General features: G+C 41.2%; 1 protein-coding gene across 11 annotated transcripts in view; it reads right to left on the bottom strand.

Annotated features, from left to right (window-relative positions):
* Window positions 1-18,837, bottom strand: part of foxn3 (forkhead box N3) — an 88,383-nt gene that overhangs the window by 52,469 nt on the left and 17,077 nt on the right. Inside the window, exons 2-4 of one of the 11 annotated variants that reach the window (XM_015350218.2) lie at window positions 13,837-13,959; window positions 13,279-13,393; window positions 12,662-12,779 (exon numbers count right to left, since the gene is read on the bottom strand). The exons of 6 other annotated variants lie outside the window; for them this stretch is intronic. The gene's annotated coding sequence lies outside the window, so the exon portion shown is untranslated. Of the gene's footprint in view, window positions 1-1,378; window positions 1,901-1,993; window positions 2,144-3,884; window positions 4,147-12,661; window positions 12,780-13,278; window positions 13,394-13,836; window positions 13,960-18,837 lie in introns of those variants that run through there. 4 more of the 11 variants (XM_015350220.2, XM_015350221.2, XM_006632271.3 and 1 more) reach the window with 4 other exon arrangements.

The following is an 18,837-nucleotide window of genomic DNA, read 5'->3' on the forward strand; positions in this document are numbered from 1 at the left end:
TTTTTAACTAAAATTAAAACAACTTTAAAACTTCTTGTAGCACGGGCCTGATAAGTGTTTCTTTACTGAAGTGCACCTGGTTTCAGAACTTTTTACATTTCAGACCTGATCGCTTTAGAGGGGACTGATGCTAATAAGGAAGATAACAAGAAGATCGAAAATGAAGAATAGTGCTATTAATTTAAAAATCAAACAAACTGATTCACCAAAAAATAAAGGTGTTACATCCCTCTCTTAAAAACGTAAGTGATCCAAATTTGGCTCCAAATGAAAGTTCGAGTCCCATGAGCCTCTGAACAGGAAAATTATATTATAGCTGACAGTAAAGTAATTTAATTGCACTGTTGCCATGACGACGCACTGCTCTGTTTGTGCCTAATTTGTTTAACTGTTCGTAGCTTTCCACAAGAGACCTAATATTCCCATTATTCCCCAATCTAGTGTGTTATAAACTAACTCTTCAACGAGCCCCTAACGATCGGTCTCCCTAATGGACAAGGAAGCCCAGGTGAATGAGAAAACTATTTAAAAAAAAAAGTACACCGCCCTTTAAAAAAAAATCAGTCATAATTTTGCAATTGTCTTAGAGCAATAAAAACCTCCATGCCTACGTCCTTGACAGGAAAACTGCTGGCTAACGTGGTACAGACGATCTGATTGCGCTTCCATACATGGCCCTATAAATTACGATGTCTCATACCTTCAAAATCAAAAGAAGTTAAAGATTAAAACTACAATTTCAGTGTAATCTCTGTGTCCATCACACGGAACGCAAAAGCCATTACACACGTTTGCTAAAGATTAAGTTTCCCCGCTGAGAAACGCAAACGTGAAGCCGGCTGACAACCAGCTAATGAAAACATGTTTCCTTGAGGTAGCGCAGAGCAAACGCACTGCTACATATGTGGCACTGAAAGTAATTAACGGCACGGAAAATGTTGCCGAACATCTGATCCCCGTTTCCCACGCCGCGACGAGAGCTTTAAGCCCTCTGTGGACTGCCGCGCGTCTCTCCTTCCCCACGCAAAACTTATCTCCTGACTTTCAGCTGCCCCCATTTTTTTGTATTCAGCCGGGAAAACTGTGGAGCCTGAAAAGTAGTTTTAATCCTTGCCGTGCTGTGCTCCACAGCACCCAAGTCCCGTATTATTATTATTATATTTGTTTTAAAAAAAAAGTTTCGGACGTACAGTAAGGGCTGAGCGGTCACCCGTGCCGTACTTCACAACGATACTTGAAAACTGAATATTTCAGAACAGACGCGTTTTTAAAACGCTATCCGCCTTCTAGGCACGGGGGAAAAAAATGACCGAAGCGCAGTATCACACAAAGCACAAAGCTGTTTTGTTTTGTTTTTGTTTTTTGCTGATTCTCTTACCTGAACATCTAAGGGGTGACAGAAAATAGTCTCTTTGGAATCAAAGTTCCTGAGTGAATTCCTTTAAACCCGTCCATCGCATTCTCCCGCACTGCCCCGACAGCAGCCAGCCACACACGGAAAGCGCACGGTGCCGCAGGCAGCCTCAGCACATCTCGGCTTCTCCCGTCCCTCCTGCTAGACCGGCCGCCTGCGTTTGGTCTGCTCTAGCTGAAAAAGCGATAACTGTTCCCACTGCACATAAAAACAGGCCCACATGACCAGAGCGGGAGGCCGTGGGCTGGGCGCTTAGCAGGAGCTCCAGCAACTGCACAGACTGCGGAGACGGCAAGGCAAGGGGTTAGAGGGATGATTGAGCACTCCCGCCTGTCCGAAAGCCAAAACGCCAGCTGTCCGAGCACATCAGCGCCGGTTTCTCGCAGGCCTGCACGCCTCGGTCGCCAAGATGCGGCGGAAGGCTGTCAAACTGCTGGGAACCCCGAAACCGAGGAAGAACTTTTGCCCATATTGACGAAACCCATTTTTTTTCCCAACACGCGGTACAAGCGTAATGGCTCCCAGCCTGCCTTCAGTAATGTGTTTGCCCGCGGTCAAACTAAACACAGCGGTACATACATAATAAAAGAGCATCTTTATGGGAGAAGGTGCCCGGTTCCACATGCTCCTCCGAAGATCTGGCCCTCAGGAAAGAGCTACTAGTTGAGATCCGGGCTTTCTTACGCGGTGCCCAACTCAAGGCTTTGGTGACTGTACTTGCTTATGTGGTACAGTCCAGGAATTAGCGTCTTTCAAAACAACAAGAAACGGATCTTGGGCTCCTCTGTTTTCCACAGGGCCTGTGCTGAATTGCGTTCGCCTGCAGGGCAGACGGGAAAATTCTTGCTCAAACTACAAACATGTAATTTCTCAATGGAGACGTCATGGTAAACACTATTGGCAGTATCTGAGCAGTACAATGTTCCTATGGCATGAGAGGAAAGGTTATTTGGCTTTTAAGATCTGCGTACAACAGCTAAGACATTTTATTGAGTTTCGAAAAGAACAGTTACCCCTCCCATGCACCACAGGGCACAAAATCACTTATATTCCTGTTCAAATTAACAGCAGGATCAATGCAATCAAGGAATTATTTTATCATATTAATATTCATGTTAAAACGCATTAAAGCTTGACAGTTGTTTTACTACAAGGAATGGTAACTGAAATCCAAAATGGATGAAGAGAAAGGAACTAACGTAAATCACCAATTATAGCAGCAAACTGGTCTGAAGGTGTATCTCAGTTTTAACAACAACAGGCTTAGCGTTTCCCGGGTTCTTGGCTGTGTTTCTGTTCTTTCCATTGCTAAAGTTCCCGACGTGTGAACAGCGAGAACAAGGTTTCCAATCATTCTTTCTGCCGAAACGCTGACGGCGGCCCGGAGAAGCAACATCGCAAGACGTGCGCGGCCCGGTCTCGTCCCCGGAGCCATTCCAAGCCTGGGATACAGGGCCTGGAGTCGGCACAAGAACGATACAGAGCACATCCGCGCGGAGCAGACGCAGCCTGCCCCTATTACAAGCCAACCCCTGCCAAACTGTCATTTCGCTGTTCAGCCAAACAGGGGACTTGTGTAATAATAACCACAAAACTCATTTAAACTCTGAAAAGGCGACTAATGAGCCCATTCATGGCGGCAATAAATTATTCACTAAACCACTGATCCCACTCAAGAGAAACGACTAAGTGAACTTTAAACACCAAGCAGCAAAGCACCTGACACCCGGAGAGCTTCTGGTACCCTACTGCAGATGGATCTGTCACAGAATCGCAGGAATGAAATACCTTGTTGTGTGTGAAGCCAAAGATGTAAGAGCATCCCGTCTGGGAAAGCGAGAAAAAAAATAGATGTAACAGTGTCTAAAATCTAAAACAGTAAACGATTTCAGTTCAGTATTTTTTACTCAGTCAACACTAGCAGTGAGAACTTGCACATCTTTACTGCAGAGAGATATTTAGCAGTGGTGTATAAATAAGGTTGATACAAGAACCCTAAATACAAACACACATTTGTAGTCCAGTTCCGGAAAAATTAAGAATTAATTAAGAAAAATCCCACATCATCAGCTTCAAGGATAACTGAATTTTTATTTAAAATTATGAAAACTGTACACAAATCCTGGAAGATAACCAAGACCAGCTGAAACAAAATCTAAGGCTGCAAAGATATCTGTCAACTCCCGGGACTTTAAGAATGCTAAAATGAGAAATCAAATTGGCAGCAGGAATTAAAACCACTCAGAGACAAGCTCAGGATAAAACAGCAAATAGCATGATAATGAAATTGCATTTGCTATAAATCGGGATGAGTGGTGATTTCCTGTACACTAGTCACAGCCAAATCTCCATGTTCAGTCTGATGACCCACTGGAATGAGAGAACAGGAAGAGGACCGTAAACTAACTGGGTATCAGAAACACAAACCAGAGAAGCTCAGCTCGGTCCTTCCCACCCGGAGTTCAATTACCTGTTTTGCTTTCATGAGCCTGGAAATCGGTCATCTGTTCTTCAACAGCTCTTTTTCTCTAGGCACTTTTTTTTTAAATTGGCAAACTTCAAACTAAACTCTGCAACTTCATGGGGCAGTGTGGAGAGCAAAAGAGCCTGAAATAAACCACACAGCTCCACAATCCACCCGGCAAGCCCTGACTCATCTCCTGGTGTTTACCTGACCGAATTCCAGCACCGCTCATGAAGGGTGTTGGCAGCAGTCCTTCCTTGAAAAGGTGTCACATGTCTTGCCCCAGTAACCTGTCTGGCAAGCATGATCGTCTTGCTTTTCATTGGTGGGACTGCGTTCTGCTTCCTGCGGGCTGTTCCACACCCTGTTGACTTGTTTCAGTAATAACAGTCAGAGCTGATGCTGGTTGATTCCAAAGAAAACAACTGGCAGGCACCCTTGTATTCCAGAGAAAATCCTAATTTGTCAGATTATCAAATCTGAACCTGAGGAAATAGTGAAACTGTACTAATCTCCTTTTTTGTCTGGAAGAGTAAAGAAAGTTAACTAAAATCCAAACCGAACACGCATTTTTATTATCATGTTTACATATGTTACTGGTTGCGATTTCGGCATATGAAGTAGTTTTTAAAACTACACCTTTTCAAACTTGGAAGTCTTACAATTACACCCAATATCAATGTTTTCTGCAGAGACATTACATGCCGGTTAAACATTTCTACAGTAACAATCTCTGTGGATAAAGGGGGGCATTTTTCAGGGCTTCTGGACACAACTATACCTCCTATAACAAGGGGAAACACAAGTTATGGTGTTTAAGTAGATTTATAAATGTGTCACAAGCAACATGCTTATTAACATATTCAGTATACATTATTGTATAGGGTAATGTTTTTTGTGACACATAGATGTCTAGTACTCCAGGGTATCACATCCTTAAAGAACTTAAAGAAAAAAAAGGACAGCAGATACAGGGACGTCAAGATTTAAATTTAAGTTTTACAATTTACTGAATAAAAATGAGATTATTCAGAACAAACTTATAAAATATATTAAATCGATTCTCTATCAAGTGGCAGCCAGTCTCTTGACATCTCCAAGTAAATATGATCATAAATGTCTGAAAAGAATTCTATCTCTCTTTTTTAAAAACCAGCTTGATTACAGTCGCACACCATAAAATTGACTAAAATCCCTTTGGCAAAGAAACAAAGGCATAAATACTTGAGGTCAAAGTACCTTTTCTTCTATTGTCAAAGTAAAGACCTGAGGCGTTTATTACCTTATCCTTATCTAACCCTGGAGGACTGCAAGCTGAAAAATGTCTGATTCTACCAGCTGTTATCCAAAGGCCTTCAGCTAAGGACTTCCAACAGCCACTTAAGACAACAAGACTAACAGCAATACCCAATCACTGGAAAATTGCTCATGTAGAACTCATCCATAAACAGAGCAACAAAACCACTGTAAACAAACAGGTCTTATGTCTACAAGGTTCTAGAAACGATAGTGGCTCAAATGGCAAATGTGCTGACCCAGGCGATCATGGGTTCGAATGGGACGCATCGACTGTGACCAGGATTCCCCCGAGGGCAGGTGCGCAACTGGCCGCGTGCTGCCGCGGGCGGGGTGGGATTAGCCGGCCAGGGCTGTCCCCACTGGCCACGACACGGCGCCCCCTGTGGCCCCCCGGGAGCTTGCAGGCTTGCAATGCTGTGGGTGAGGGTCAAGCATGACCCTCCAGGAAGGGCCTCTGCTGCCTGTGACATGCTGAAAGATAAGTGGCTGAAGGTGGGAGTGTCATAGAAGTGTGACTGAACGTCCTTATTCTCCCCCGTGTGCGGCCACAGGGTTTGTAGCTGTGAGCTGAGTTAAGAAAAACTCACAATAGGGTAATCCGAATCAGATTGGTGTAACAAAAATAACCAGTATCGCTAAATTCAAATGACAATGTTGAACTCAACATTGATTTAGAAAAGGTAGGTTTTGCTTAATTAACTTGAGGGTTCTTTGAGCAAGCAAAAGTAGTAATAGATGCAAACAAATAAAAGTATGTGATGTGGTGCATTTCAAAGGGCTTTTGATAAAGGTTCCTCATTAAAGATTAATTCTCAAATTACGTGCGGTAGGCTTTCAAGGTAATGCAAGTGGTTTACGAAAACATTAATAAACAGTAAACAGAGTATCAGTAACAGTTAAGTTACTAGAGAGATTTGTATTAGGACCACTGCTCTTCATAATTGATGTCAATGACCTAGATTCCAGTACAGTTAATAAACTAATCAAGTTTGCAGATGATACCAAAGTAGGAGGATTAGCAAACATTATAGATGCTGCAAAATGAAATTCCAAAAGATTTAGACAATTTAAAGTGGGCACACACCTGGTGAATGGCGTTTACTATAGACCAGTGCAGAGGGTTACATGCAAGTAGCAAAAACATACCATCTGAAAATATGATGGAAAACACTGAGCTTGAAGAAGCTACCTATGAAAAATACTCAGGTGTTTATGTTGACACATCAATTTGCATTGTCTAGACAATGTGGGAAGGTGATAAAAAAGCAAACAAAATGTTAGAATACAAAGATGAAAGTATGGAATTTAAATCAAGCGATATTGTGTCACAATTGTACAATGCAGTAAGAAAACCACATTTAGAATTTTGTGTACCATATTATAACCAAGTTACAGACAAAATACATTCCCAGACCTAAAAGAATCTCCTGCACTGACAGGCTAAATCTTTATGGTATTGGAAATGTAAGTATTTATAATTCTGAAAGGCACTGACAAAGTCAACACAGTGGACTTCTCCTGAATCAACAGTGAAACGCAAATCAGAACACACAGGTGGAAAAGTGGAAACTAGGGGGAAGTGCACTTAAAACTGAAAACAGGAGGATCATTTCCACATAAAGGGTTGTAGGAGTTGAACAAGCTACTCAGCCTCGTTTTCCAAAGTGACACCCTGTCTTCTTTCAAAAACTGTGAGTTAGATCATCAGATCAATTAGCTACTAACTACCTAATTGGCTAGATGAGTCTCCTATCTCATGTTAAATTCATATGTTTTAGATACAACTTTCACAGGCAACACAAAGTTAAAGCTGTCCATTTCTGATCAAATCCCAATACCCCAATCTTATTGTATTGCTGTACTTGACAGTTTAATCTTCACATTCTTCTAATATGAAGAAAAAATCTGTCTTATTCTGTACATCTGTCATTGCTATTAGACGTGAAATATGTAACTTTTTAATTGTCATTCAAAAACAACTTGCCAGGGGCAGAAGTTTCATTACAATTTAGAAACAATATTGCTTTAATCTTGGATGAAAAGCTTTAGTTTTCTCTCTTTGTTTTATTTCCCAAGCACATCACAAATTCAAGCCTGAAGCAAAGTGTTCAGTAATGGTTTCCTAGGCTTGACGAGGAGGGTTACCATCATCAAGTACTTCAGCATTTTATTTATTACTATTTTTAGAAAACATTTATTTTTATTTTTAATGGATTTCCTTTGACTTACATCAACCTCACTTACAGAAAATTACATTGCCTCTGCAGAAAAAAACAACATTGTGTAAGTGATTAGGGAGTCATTAGCCAAGAACAGCAGTTTAATATTTTCTGTAAGCATAATGAATATCATGCTCTATAGCAGTATCAAAAGCAATCCTCAAACTGTCTCTTACACTTTCCCACAAATGCACTTCCAAATTCTACAAATACAGTCTCACTCAAAAGACCATTCTGTCCGCACAGCTGTTGCCCTGGATTCAGGTCAGGGGCGCTGTCTGTGTGGAGACTGAGTTTGCATGTTCCTCCTCGGGCTCATGTAGATTGTCTCCAGGCACCCTGGTTCCCTCCCGCCTCCCCAAGACATACAGGTGAAGTTGGATTGAACCAGATAAGATTTTAAAATAAAACCCCCGGAAAAGGTTGGCGTAGCCCTTTGAGGAGTAGCATCTACAGCTGGCCTATATCACATTCACACGGGTAAAAATGGACTACCTGTTTCTAAATAAAAGAATGTCTGCGTGGTGCTTTACAAGCAAGCTTACTTTCACAACAACAGCAACAACACAGTGCGAGTGCTTCTGCCTGCAGCTCATTCAGAAGTCACTACACTCCTACTAGACTTACGCTGCTAAATTTAATTATTTCCCCTGACACAGAGTGAACAGGGAGTTTGACTGATAGCAGTCTATACTCAGCGGCTCTGTGACATAAAATTACTGGGAAGCAGTTAAGGATTATCCAATCAGTTCAAGTCATATTTACCACAATGATATACTGTAACCTAACACCCAAAGTACATAGTCTAGCTCCTGGCTCTCAGGAGTGAGTCCTTTCTCAAGGGTATTTTCATTTACCACTGTGCACTACTCTACTCCTACTCCACTTCAAGATAAACCTATCACTCAGGGGAATGTCCAAATATACTAACAGTAAATGGAAAAAAATACATGGTTTTAAGTTGCTATTAAGAATTTAAATTTGAACAATAGAAGCCAAGGAGCCCTTTTCATTGCCAAATGAAAGACAAGCTTGTGAATAATGCTCAGCTGTACTTTTTGTACACCTTCTTTAGTAGCCAGCAAGTACCAAGAAGGCTTTAAAGAACAGACACATCATTCCTTGTCATAAGCTGATACTTATAAAAATATATTCATACAACACGTATTCAAACTATTGTGTACTGTCTGCATGTACAATGCTAACCCCATAATTAAAACCACCTTCATGTCCTTTCTTTCCTGCTTAGCCCATATTAACATACTTGAGGAAAGGCAAAATCAAAGTTATTTGCCATGACAATTATTAGAAATGATTGAGCTCTGTAACTGCTGGTTCACTGCTGACCTTTGGCTTAGGGATACCTGCTGGTTCAGATGCGATAGGTAGAATCACAAACCCACTGAAAATGTTTTAAAAAGCAGACATGAATTAACGTATCTTCAAGTGAACGCAATATCAGATATGCAGTGATGCTACATTCATTCAAGTGCTGTATTCCTACTTCTTCAATTTCCTTTTTTTTTTGCAAGGAAAAAAAAAAGTTTACCTCTATAAAGCACCAGTCAATTAAAGCACACTAATGAAAGGATCCCAACCATCCAGGTCTGAATACACATTCCACCAAAGAGTTACAGGGCAGTCTATAAAATCAAGGAATTTTTCTCATTTTTCTACTGGTCTTTTGGACAACAGTTATATCAACGCCGATACGATATCTTCAAAACAGGACTGTATTTAGGCCAACCCAATACTCTGCCTTCACATCAGCTGTCAGGCTGCATAATACAAAACTCCCTCTTTGGATTACTCTCCTTACATGGGGGGGGGTGACCCTTATAAGCTCATATTAAGTGAATCAAAATGTTTTTCCGCTCCTTCTCCGTGCAGTGTTGCCTTCACCCCATCACACCTTGAGCTGCACAGCTGGTGCTCCAAGGACGAGCAGGCGCTGCTGTCAGAACAGAGCCGGCTGCTGTTTGCTGCAAGTGTGTCGCTGTGCATCGCCTGAAACACGCACACGCTGGTTACCTTGGAAACCAGCACAGCTAGGGTAGAGTGACAAGCTGTGTTAATTCCTTCACCCATGAACCCCAGGGGAGCAGTAACATTCATCTTCATTTCCATTTGTGTCTAACACTGCATTAAGAATATTATTTTTCCACTACAGCTTTGCTAAACATCACCGTTTTTTTTTCCTGTAAAATATGCATCACAAATAAAAGTGAAAAGCTAAGAGAAGAGATTAAACAGCACAGCTAAACTGTGATAACACATTACTACATAGAAATATATATAGCCTGTCTATACTCTTAGATTTTATTTGCTCATGCTTATTTTCTGTTAACACCCCCCCAATCAGTACATTACACATCTCATTCTCTGTAAAAACTCTGTAAAAAAAGGTTAAGAGTGGTAAGGTTGAAGAAAAGTGTTAGTATTAGTTTTCCTTTGCAGAAGAACAGCTACAGAAAAGCCACTATACCAAAACAATGGCCTTAACACCTGACTTAACACACTGCTAAAAATGTACTTCAAGTGAACACGCATGAGCATTTGAACGGCACGTTGAATAACCTTGGAGAGGCTCCCATTAGTGACTAAGGGCAGCTCCTGAGCTATTTCTCGCACGCAGACCAGTGACTGGACTGGTATTGTTGTTCTTTCAGGTGATTTCATTGCACGTGAGGTGACCTGACATGACACAGCCTGGGCTGCCGGTTCCAGTGGTGGCCTGCGGGTCAGAGCTCTGAATATGCTTCACAGTGTGCTTAGCCAGGACAAAGCCCTCCCGCTCCCCAGCTTCTCCTCCAGAGGGTGTCATCTCCAGAAGGAAAGCTGAGTGCAACGCCTAGAAACCCACAAACTGACCTCTGCGCCACGCTGGTTTACAGTTAACCTTTTCTACATTCGACAATCACCAGCGAAACATCGCTTTTTCTTGCAAGCACTTACTGAAGGCCAGACAATACAGTCTGAAATCGAGCAGCATTATCTTTTCAATATAAAACAGTGTCTGTGAATACCATTGCCCCGGTAAAGGACTTGACTAATGCCAAGGATCAATCAAGCACAACCGTTCTATGAAAGGAGTAACAGAAGGAATTCTAATCTCATCTACCATGGAACGGAGCACCAGTCATCTCCTCTCTTTGAAGGACAGAAAGATAATTATTTCACTAACTCTGACAATGGGCTCACTCCTGTAAAGCTCCAGTACTGCTGTTTCAGATTTCTTTCAGGAAGAGCGTTGAGAGCTAAAGGAGCATACAGAAATACAGTCACCTAGGCACAGCAGCTACAAGACAGAACTTCACCAGGCACTCACCACTGCTCACTAGCTCCCGGGAATACCAAAGAAGACAGGGAATTCAATTTCACAGCAGACAAATGCCAAGGGACACAGAATCAAGCCTTAGAAATGCTATCTCTTGGGAATGCTTAATGAAAATTAAAACAACTCCTATGTGTCAGGTTTGGTTAAATTAATATTTTAACAATAAGATTTAACACACAAAAAGCAGCCATATCACCCGCAACTCACCCCTGGCAGCCCACTGAAGCCCAGCAGGTGTGAGCCTGGTCAGGACCTGGATGGGAGACTCCTGGGGAAAACTAAGGTTGCTGCTGGAAGAGGTGTTAGTGAGGCCAGCAGGGGGTGCTCACCCTGCGGTCCATGTGGGTCCTAATGCCCCAGTGTAGTGACGGGGACACTATACTGTAAACAGGTGCTGTCCTTCGGATGAGACGTAAAACCGAGGTCCTGACTCTCTGTGGTCATTAAAAATCCCAGGGCGTTTCTGGAAAAGAGTAGGGGTGTAACCCCGGCGTCCTGGCCAAATTTCCCATTGGCCCTTTCCAATCATGGCCTCCTAATAATCCCCCTCTATGAATTGGCTACATTACTCTGTTCTCCTCCCCACTGATAGCTGATGTGTGGTGAGCGTATTGGCGCACTATGGCTGCCATCGCATCATCCAGGTGGGGCTGCACATTGGTGCTGGTGGAGGGGATCCCCATTACCTGTATAGCGCTTTGAGTGGAGTGTCCAGAAAAGCGCTATATAAGTGTAAGCAATTATTATTATTATTATTATTAAAAAGGACACAACTGAATTCAACCTCCACCCTTCAAATGTACACTGTGTGCGGCTTCCTGCCACTCTGAGTAAATAACTGCTCTTTTAAGAAACTTTTAAGAACAGAGCAAAAACCTATCTGTCTGAAAGTCTGGCTTTGAGCGCAGCAAGAATGCAACTGTTTTAATCATAAAACATCCCATACGGGCTACTTTTGGATTGATTTTCAGACAAAAAACTACCCAAAAAACTCTCTACAGTGCCATGGTCGCCAAACAAATCATAACTAAGTGATGGAAAAAATATGTTTAGGAGACAATTCCCAGTGTTTCTCTTTACTTCTGGAATTCTAATCAGAATACTATTGCTTAAATGATAAGTGTTACTAAATGACTACAATAGTTGTATTATGTGTTAAGTTTCATTACTAAATTGCTCTCAGACATTCCCGATCTGTACAATAACGCCCAACAATGCAATTAATAGTGTTGCACAGAAGCGCTGCAGGTATCTCAAGTGCATTTAAAGGATTATAATTGTTCGAGCCTGATTGCCACTGGGACTCTCAAGCAGGTTTGCTCATTACTTGAGCCAGTGCTTGAATCAAGGCAGGATTACAATGACAACAGCTGTATCAGAAAGGAGTTTGAGGATTAAACAGAACAGGAAGGGAGAGTTTAGCTACATATTCAGAAACTCTAATATAAGCATATGAGCAAAGCAAGGCAATAATAAAACATAGAAGGCTCTTTGGAGTAAGACAAGAGACGTCAAAGGTGAGTGAACAAGCTTTTGATTAACCTTTTTTTCTGGAGAATATCTTCTTTTACTGTGAACACACAGGTAGATCCTTTATTCGTCTGGCCATTATTGATATACTTAAAGGTTAGATTCTCCTGATTCTGTGTGAAAGTCAGGGGGAAATTAGATTTAAAAAGCTGGTATCATAGAACCCAAGACAACAGCCTTTACTCAACATGGATTCACAAAGTATGAATGAAGGAGTGGGAACTCCATTGTACAAAGAAACCTTCACAGGGAGTCCATGTACCACCAACGTAGGACACTACATTGCACCTTGTTGATCTGTTTGAGGAGAGTGGAAGTGGGCTAAGGTCAGACCTGCTGCTCATGGAAACACTTCTGAGAAGCTGCACGGGGCCTCAGATGGGGTTACTGAGATTCACCTTGAGATCATGCACAGTAGTTTCACTTTGGCCTGATATAACCTGCAGAGGACCACCTAGGCCAGCCATGGCACCAGCAGTAGAGCAAAATTCACTGGCTTCAGCGTGGGAACAACACCTGTGGAATCACAACAAATACAGAATAATGGCACCCTGAACACTGGACATGGGTTTTCAGATAACATGCATACAACTTTGGTCTTCCTTAATTAAATTATTAGATATTATAATTGAATATAATAGCCAGATGTATACCCTTATGTTATGGATAGTAATGTATACCTTATGGGAGCAATGTAATTTATAGGCATTTCATTATTATGTATAATGAGAAGAAGGGGAATCATGACCTCTTAACCACAGAGAGCAGACATTTACCCTTCCTAATTGACTATACCAGGCAAGTTGGGTACGTACAGTACAGTACAGTGCAGTCTCTTCACTGCACACAGAAAGAGTTACTGTATCAGTGCACTATACCATGCAGCTCAATTCCCATTTCTGTCGAGAGGGAGAAATCCTCCTAGATGAGGTTGTAAAGTAAAGTCTTAATCTTTAATCAGTGCAGCTGGATCAGCAGTGCTCATTCACGCACCAGCGATAATGCAATCCTGTACCTCTGGAACGCAGGGATGGGAGGATGCAGGAGACAAGTCCTTCACTACATTTCTTTCTATCATTGACTCAACTGGGACTGCAGTCACACAGGGGAACGGCTCCGCTCGATGCAGGCTATGGAGACAGATACCTTCAGACACCTTTGTTCAGAAACCACCGAGTCTGTTTTTTGAAACGGTATTCCCAAGGCAACAAAAACATGCACCAGCATCCTTAGACAATGTGCTAAAATAATAAATACATTACTTTGTTAATAAGCATTACGTTTATTATTTCCACCTCACTCAGAATTCAGTAAAGCAAAAAAATAATAAAAACAGTATCATTACACCTGGCAAAAAACAGTACATAAACATTATAATCTGCAAAGGTATCAATATTCAAGTGTTAATTGATTATGTTATAAAGAGTAAATGACAGAACCTCAGAGCTCAGAGCTGCTAGTGCTTTGTGTCTACAAATCTGAAAGGTTGGAAAAGATGGTGTAGCTCCAGACTACATCTATAATGATCCATGGGATTATGAAACTTAAGATAGAATAAAAAAAAATGACCTACCTAACCTCAACTGTATCTCCAGAGGGTCTGGCTCTCCTGCATTTTGCGAGTTTCCACAAAATGGTTCAGCTAAGAAAACGAAGCTGCTGCTCCTTCCCTTTGGTGACACCAAACCAAACCCTGCTGAAGAGGGGAGACGAGGCAGGACATGGGACCGGGGGCCGGCACTGCAGGGCTACCCCCTGGCCAGCTGTGGCACGAGCTGTACTCAATAACTCACATCCAGGAAAAGCCTTGCACACTGACATGAGAAAGCACGCAGGCACCAGCATGACAACAGAACACACGGGATGTTCCATACACAGAAAGGCTAAAGAACAGTTGAAATGTGTCTGTACTTTCTGATTTCTATTTTTACTCAATATTTACAATTCCTTTCCCACAGTATCTTTTAGCTAGGCACACCATCTGTTTTGCGTGTGTAATGTCTTTGAAGTTGTGCACGTGTGTTCCCACTTGCATATTAGTCAACGGCAACTGTTTACCAAAAAATTAAACATCCAAAATAAAGGCAAGAAGAATGAATATGCTAATGTAGAAAGAAAAATACTAGATATAATAGTTTTCTTTAATCTCAAGCCAAAGATCACCTTAGAACCATCATTAAAATCATTAGTGTGTATAGCACCAAGACACAGTAGTTTAGAGAGGACACGATTAATGACAAACAGAAGACATCTGGCTGCCACATCCTGCAATTTATGAGATCAGTTTTGAGTATAGCCGAATTGCTCAAATATCATGTGCCTTAATTAGAATGGTTTCATTGCTTCTAATTTGGAGTTAAGGTTAATTCTTACAAGTTATTTCTAAATTAAACAGAGTACATCCAAAGGTGAACAGTACTGAACTGTAAATTTTTGTGTCAACAAATCGTACGTTTATAAAATGCAAATCATCTTCTGAGCCCATGAAACAAACTATCCTGCCTGAAGCCCCCACAAGTCAATCACTGCTGATCTTCAGTACTGCAGTGTGTGGGGGTAAACAAGCAACAGACTCCATGGCACTGTTTGGGAGCAAAGGTATCCAGGCTAAATTCCAATCTGGGCTTAGACTGTCCGGGCATGTGCAGCCTGACCTCCCTGAAGTTCCTCCGTCGTTCAACCAGTGAAGCTTCTCTACCTTATCTGCCGTGTACTGGAAGTCTGGCACATAATGGCTGTCTCATATCACCCAGGAGGGAGCTGCACTGGATGAAGTGGACGAAGTCCCCTCCTGTACTGTATGTAAAGTACTTTGCGATCATTTGGGATGAAAAGTATCAGATAATTTGCATTCACATTCATCTTTACGTTTATGTTTGAAGCAGTCATAGAATACCTTAGAAACTGGAGAAGAGAGCAATATGAGTAGTACTGAAGGGCAGAAACACAGGAGGTCCACGCATGCACACCAGCACTGTGTGAAATGTTTACCAACTCACTGCAGAGGCCTAGTCTGTGAGGTCACGGCCCTGCTAACTTCTCTTGACACAGACCACAAGGTAATCAAACAAAACCCTTATCTTCATAAACTCCAGTCACTTCATTTGGGAATACACCTGCGGATCGTTTCAGACTGTGTCCACCACACGTGAATCCAAAACTCCTTACCTGCACCGATAAAAAGCACGAAACAAAAACTGTTCGGTAAGCTAGTTAGATGCCTTATCTTGTAAATGGTTACTTTTTTTTTCCCAACAGCCATTTTCGGACAATCCCGGCTGAAGTCTGGAGCTGGCCCATGTGAAAAAGCGTCCATGCCATGGGTCCTATTGGAACACAGATCATTTTCACAAGACGGGATCAACTGCAGATTCAGCAGTCAGGGTTCAAGCTGTATATGTACTGTATATATTTAAAGGCAGAATACTCTTGAAAAGTCAGGATAACACATCTCAGGTCGTTTGTCTGTCACTAGTGTGTATACCCACTACTGCAGCTGCTCGAGCAACCAGAAGCACAAAATCCGACAATCCTCCTCTGACACAGTTGCTAAGCAACACTCAAGCTTCTGGTTTACAGCTGATGCCTTCAAACTGCAAAGGCAGGATTTATCATTACTTAAGACTTTTATTTGATCTAGATAGATTAACAACCTATGAAATGCTCAGCCCTGTTTTTCATTCCCCGCACTCTCCACTGAAATGGGATGTGGGGAAAATGCACGCATGGAGAAAATCATTTTGAGTTCCCCAACATGTGCTACAGTGTTCTACATAAGTGCTTCATATTTTCCATTTACCAAGGGGAAGCAGAGGTTTTCCTAGTGAGCCTCTTCCTCAAATTAAGGGCAGAGTTTGGCACAGGTTGCAGCAAACATCTTGAATAGAGCTGGCTGGGACACGCAGACGACACAGTGGATTAAACAGATCACTGATTTGTCTGAGATAAAAACACAGCTCCTCACGCTCACTGATGAAATGCATTCTCTCACTAATTGTGCCGTCTAATCTCCTGCGATTGTACAGAAATGTAAAGGCACCAGTGTCTGCAAACACAGACTGTACACAAGCTCCTGCTTTTCTGAAACTAATCAAAACACAGCTGCTGAAGAGGAATAATGTACAGAGAATCAGGACGATGGATTGGCTGCAGAGTGGCTGGATCACTACCCTGACAGGCGACTGCAAAGCCACACCTACTGTAGGAACCTGCTGACACACTGGTTTTGGTTTAACAGCTCTAAGATACGCTTACAAATTTAAGTTTTAAGTTTAAGCTGTGTGTAGATTCAGTTTGATTAAAGTCATTTTTTTCTAAAAGTTAATATTTCTCAGATTTTTCAATTCAATTGGATTCTAAGGTATTCCGATACATGTTCCAATTTTTTTTTAATGCAGGCTTGTCAGAGAAAAAAAACATCTGTATCTGTAACACTTTAAACTCTAGGTGTTAAGATAGCCTGCCTGAATGTTATTAGAATGAACAGCACCTGGGCCTTAACACAATTCTTAAACACTGGTGACAAGTTTTGTCTTATTGTCTAGAACTTGTATGTTCAGTTTAACACACAATTTAGTATTTCTTTCCCTTTCCCGAGTGGTTTGGTTTTTTAAAAAAGGGTGCTGTCACTGCTTGTGTCGGCAAGATAGCCCAGCTTGCCCTGCCCCAGAGCGGACACGGGCAATCAAGACCCAGGCAGCACTGCAGCTGCTGACCACAAACAGCACACCCCCTCACCCACTCTCTGAACAAGACGCTTCAAATTCTTTCCTAGGTTTACCAGATATTTTTGCACACCTGAAAAAAAAAAAAATGGCAAATTGATACCTCATGGAAATGTGTTGGAGGTCAGTAAACGGAGTGAAAAAGCCAGTAAAGGAATACCTAGTAATGCAGTGCTATTCCACTGTTTCCGACAACTGCATGGCTCATATGACTTGAATAATATACTATCCTGTCATCTGTCCAAGTGAACATAAACAAATGTTGCAAAGGTGTTTATCATCCACTACCCTCTTGTACAGAGATGATATATTAAAACTTTTGTATTGTCCAAAATAAAACTGTGTCCAGCTTTAAAATCACACCCAGGCAGGTGACATCAATGCCCTCCTTCTCAAACCTGTACAGCATGCTGCAGGCTCAGAGCACACCTGTTAAAGCATCAAGAATAATGCCCAGTGATCGCATCTGAGGCCTGTAATTAGACCTTTTCATGCAATGCAAGTGAATAACTGTAATAGCAATAAACTGAAAAAAAGAATAAGAAGAAAAATTCTTTCAAGAATTGGTCTCAAGGAAAGTAAATACGAGAGGATAGAACTCATATTTAATGTTATAATGGACAAAAACAGACTTTAAAAATGTCAAAAAACATATATTTTATATTTTTCAAATTTTTATGCTGCTTCTCAATGACAATATTATAAATATCTTGAATGACATGAAAAATACTGAAGCTCCTGTGAAGAACTGTAAAAATTGCTTGCCAAGGAGCTACGCAAGCCTTCATATGCAGCTCTGTCAATAACTGATATTGTTTTGAGGAAGGAATTTCACTGAGCATGAAGCATTTGGTAGGGCAAAAAATATTTCTGCTTTTTTAAGATTTCAATACATGATGCAGAGGCCTCTTCTCTGGGAGTTTCTAAAACCTCATAGATCTTTCACTTATCTTCTGCAAACAGCCTGTGGCTGGCTGTCACAAGCCCAAAGTTTGCTCTTGTTGATAACGCCATAGCAACAGGAGGAACAGCATACTTTAACTTTACAAGCAGGGTGACTAGCACACGCCCTAATTGGCTTGTTTTGCAGTGTAATTTAGTTTAAAAAGAAGCAAAGTTCACAAGTTTATGGCAGAAATGTTTAGCTACAATTTCAAGACACTGTAGAACAGAAACTGATTTGTGCAGAATCTTGACTTGCATTTATTTCTGGCACTCAATTAAATTCCTCTTAGCAGCTGGGAAATGTACAAAAATATATATAACCTAGTTCCAGAGGCAGCACATTTTTGTTGCTATTGTTTTGTCTACAGAAAACAAAGTTTACAAGAATATAATGGATGACCTTCTCTGAAAGTCATTCATTTTTTAGTTAATTTAGGAACTATTTTAATTTAATTTACTCTAATCCATAAGATATCAGTATTCCTTAATCACAAACTCTTATATTACTTATTATAACGTATTAGAACTAATGTCTCTACTAATCAAAGTGAGTTTCTATTCGTAACACCAATGTTACATTCCGAGAACATCTGTCTCCTTCAAACAGCAAACACTTTCCTTTTTATGCAGATTATTCATGAGATACAGGGTGTTGTACAGTTGTGCTGTCTCATTGTACAGCCTATGCCTTTCTAGAGTTAAACATCTGGAACAATGCCTATGAATGCTTAAGTTTACATTCACAGAATTTAAATGTTGAAATGGCCAAACAAGATTGAATGGTCAAGGAATGTGACAATAAAATAAAATAAATGCAGGAAAGAAAAAAAGCCGATTTATTACGGTTCTGCAACAAATTTGACTTGTATGTATGTCGAATGGCTTGGTAAATTCTTCACATAATA

The sequence above is a fragment of the Lepisosteus oculatus genome, chromosome 8 (assembly GCF_040954835.1).
Source record: "Lepisosteus oculatus isolate fLepOcu1 chromosome 8, fLepOcu1.hap2, whole genome shotgun sequence".
Classification (NCBI taxonomy): Eukaryota; Metazoa; Chordata; class Actinopteri; order Semionotiformes; family Lepisosteidae; genus Lepisosteus; species Lepisosteus oculatus.